Here is a 4569-nt window from a genome sequence, read left to right as displayed (position 1 = left end):
GCATACATATATATATTTATATATATATGTATATATATTATATATATATCTATATCTGTATATCTATATATCTTCTTCTTCTTCATTTAACGTGCTTTTTCCCATTTTTCATATGGGATAAGCACGATGCCTTCTTTTGAAGGACTTTTGATTTGGCGTTGGGGTAGGCCGTAGCCTCGATCGGCTGCCCTGCCTGACATCGCTTAGACCCCATTAGCACATGTGTATATGTATCGTGCCAAATCCCCAGCTCCCTTTCTCCCAGCAGCGAGGAGACGTGAGTGGTTAGGCCGACAGTTCGAGACGTGTGAGGCATCTGTTATGTTTTTAGAAGATGTTGGAGTGGCTTTGTTTGGTGTATATCAGTCTGTAACACCCATTTGCTTTCAGCAAACCTATCCGTTGATTACGTACATAATACCGGGGTGTCTACACGGATAGCAAAGTGTCCGCCCCTCTGACTGGTCGGCTGCAGATTTGAACCTGCGACACAGACTTCTTATGAAGTCCGAGTCTGCTGCTCTACCGACCGAGCCATCGAGGCTCTGTATATCTATCTATCTATCTGTCTGTCTGCCTATTTATCTATCTATCTATCTATCTACTCTCTATCTATCTATCTATCTATCTATCTATCTATCTATCTATCTATATATATATATATATATATATATATATATATATATATATATATATATATATATATATATATATATATATATATATATATATATATATACACATTCCTTCTGGAAGTACACAACAACAAGCAGGAGTCCAAAGAAGACGACAGTCAACAAAACAGTTGCATATTTATTAAGAAACGTTTCGTGTTACTTAAACACATCATCAGTCTGTAAAATTGAAAAATACACATTAATTCTCTAATTTAAAATAAAGCTAAATTAAAAACGGCAGTTAAATTCTTTAAAATTACAACATACATAAAAAGTAAAAAGAAAGGAGATTTTTCTAAGTCTACCTGATCAATAGAAGGGGAAAGACAGAAGTGAGACCACAAGCTCACGCATGCCCAGAGTATACTTAGGCCAAGTGCAGAGGAGAAGAAGACACGTTGGAGTTTAAAGAGGTGCATGACGTTTAATAAACAAAGACTCAAGGGTCGTTAAATAAGCCGATTGTTTGGTAGTTCCCATGATGGAAAAATGTTTTTTATCTATATTAACCTTGCATTTAACGGCATGATTTCTAATGCTAGAAAATTCGGGATTAGTTATACGTGAGCCAGTTCTGTAGCTCAGACCTAAGTGGCTATAATTACGGACCTGCAACATTCTCTTTGATGAGCCAACATAACTACCAAGACATCTTGGGCATTCAAATTTGTAAATAATATTGGACTTCATAAAGGTCTGTAGCTTGTCCTTATAATTAAAAAAGCCGCCAATCTTTAGTGGATTCATAGGTATTAAATTGAGTTTTAGAAATCCAAACTCTTTTTCAATTATTTGTTTGACTTTGGATCTAAGAAAGTCGGAGTGCGTAAATGGTATCGTAGCGTACATAGTCAGTTTAGGAACATTATATTTCACAATAGAATCAGAAAAGTTACGTGCTACAATCTTGTTAACTATTTTATAAAAAAGTCTTTGTGGGTATGAATTTTTGGTAAAATATTCCAGTAAAAATTCAATTTCGGAGTGGAAATTTGCCCAGCTAGATGTATAACGGAGGGCTCTAAAAACTAGAGTTGTTATGGCATTAATTTTAAAAGAAAAGAAACACGAACTATAAAAGTTACCTCCAAGGCCTGTATAAGTACTTTTTCTAAAAACTGATGTACTAAAATTATGGTCAGAGCGGGTGATTTTTACGTCTAAAAAAGCTAGTGTATTCTCAGTCTCCTGCTCAATAGTAAATCTAATGTTGGGATGGCTAGAGTTAACGTAATCTAGAAAAGATTGACATTGCCACGAATGTTTAAATAGGGCAAAAGTATCATCCACATATCTCCTATAGTAAAGGGGTTTAAAGGATTCGGGACAGTTGTTTAAAAACTCTTCTTCTAAATGTGCCATAAAAAAATTTGCGAAGAGAGGGCCCAATGGGGACCCCATAGCAACTCCCTCGACCTGCAAGTAAAGTTGTTTGCGCTAAAAAATGGCTTTGACTTCCAACAACAAATAGTACATCAGGATGGTGATTTATATATGGCCAGTTTAGACGTTGAGTCGTTATTCACAAATGTGCCAGTCTCCGAAACTATTGAGATTATTCTGGACAAAGTTTTTTATGAGAGTGGTGTTATCTTTCACGGTTTTAATAGACAACTTTTTAAGTCTCTCTTGGAACTTGCAGTGCAAGATTCTGCTTTTATTTTTAACAAACAACTTTACTTGCAGGTCGAGGGAGTTGCTATGGGGTCCCCATTGGGCCCTCTCTTCGCAAATTTTTTTATGGCACATTTAGAAGAAGAGTTTTTAAACAACTGTCCCGAATCCTTTAAACCCCTTTGCTATAGGAGATATGTGGATGATACTTTTGCCCTACTTAAACATTCGTGGCAATGTCAGTCTTTTCTAGATTACGTCAACTCTAGACATCCCAACATTAGATTTACTATTGAGCAGGAGACTGAGAATACACTGGCATTTTAGACGTAAAAATCACCCGCTTTGACCATAATTTTAGTACATCAGTTTTTAGAAAAAGTACTTATACAGGCCTTGAAGGTAACTTTTATAGTTCGTGTTTCTTTTCTTTTAAAATTAATGCCATAACAACTCTAGTTTTAGAGCCCTCCGTTATACATCTAGCTGGGCAAATTTCCACTCTGAAATTGAATTTTTACTGGAATATTTTACCAAAAATTCATACCCACAAAGACTTTTTATAAAATAGTTAACAAGATTGTAGCACGTAACTTTTCTGATTCTATTGTGAAATATAATATTCCTAAACTGACTATGTACGCTACGATACCATTTACGCACTCCGACTTTCTGAGATCCAAAGTCAAACAAATAATTGAAAAAGAGTTTGGATTTCTAAAACTCAATTTAATACCTATGAATCCACTAAAGATTGGCGGCTTTTTTAATTATAAGGACAAGCTACAGACCTTTATGAAGTCCAATATTATTTACAAATTTGAATGCCCAAGATGTCTTGGTAGTTATGTTGGCTCATCAAAGAGAATGTTGCAGGTCCGTAATTATAGCCACTTAGGTCTGAGCTACAGAACTGGCTCACGTATAACTAATCCCGAATTTTCTAGCATTAGAAATCATGCCGTTAAATGCAAGGTTAATATAGATAAAAACATTTTTCCATCATGGGAACTACCAAACAATCGGCTTATTTAACGACCCTTGAGTCTTTGTTTATTAAACGTCATGCACCTCTTTTAAACTCCAACGTGTCTTCTTCTCCTCTGCACTTGGCCTAAGTATACTCTGGGCATGCGTGAGCTTGTGGTCTCACTTCGTCTTTCCCCTTCTATTGATCAGGTAGACTTAGAAAAATCTCCTTTCTTTTTACTTTTTATGTATGTTGTAATTTTAAAGAATTTAACTGCCGTTTTTAATTTAGCTTTTATTTTAAATTAGAGAATTAATGTGTATTTTTCAATTTTACAGACTGATGATGTGTTTAAGTAACACGAAACGTTTCTTAATAAATATGCAACTGTTTTGTTGACTGTCGTCTTCTGACTCCTGCTTGTTGTTATATATATATATATATATATATATATATATATATATATATATATATATATATATATATATATATATATATATAACGACTGTATATGCAATTACTTGCTCACCTCGTTGATCCTGCCATCATCCGAAATATTAACTCCAGAATACTTTTAAGAATCTGCTGCTACCATTCTCTCATCTTTCATGCCAACATACACTATTCCCTCTCCCTATTTCATATTTACGATTATTACCTAACTCTTATTGTTGATCATATATGTACTGTATATATGTATATGTATACCTGTATATAATGCACCACATGAAGAGAACAATCCTTTGCATCAGCTAAGACATGGACTTTCGTTGAGGAAGAAAAATATTTAAATGAACATGCAGTCATTCAAGAAGAACGATTCTGAACAAAAGAATTCATATCCATAAATGAGGAAATTTTATGCGTAAGCTAAATCCTGCATCGCCTTTAACAGGTATTTATTTACTCCATATTCCACAAAAGAGAGACACTTTCCAACAGCTGCCCGAAGAATAAGCGATGTAAACGGCATTATCAGATCTGCATACGAAGTGTTGCGTCAGACAGACAGAGAGATCCACACGTAAGGAAATCTTAAATTAAGTTAATCCTCGCCGAGGAATCAAATTGGGCCTCAGGAAGCCACCAGCGCTGGAGTCAATTAACGGCTTCGTTCCCTCTGAAGAGATGCTGTCTCAAGAGGTTAAAGGCGGGGGTGGTGGGGAATGGGGGTTGGGGGGGGGGAAACGAAGAATGTTCTAGGAAATCTTTTCTTTGCTTAAACATTGGGATTCATCCTCCCGTTTTCCTTGAAGGTTAGGTCTCGTTTTCTTTTCTTCCCGTTTTCTTTATTCCTGTTCTTTCCTG

Source organism: Macrobrachium rosenbergii, chromosome 23 (genome assembly GCF_040412425.1).
Source record: "Macrobrachium rosenbergii isolate ZJJX-2024 chromosome 23, ASM4041242v1, whole genome shotgun sequence".
NCBI classification, from domain to species: Eukaryota; Metazoa; Arthropoda; class Malacostraca; order Decapoda; family Palaemonidae; genus Macrobrachium; species Macrobrachium rosenbergii.
This window is presented reverse-complemented; position numbering follows the sequence as displayed.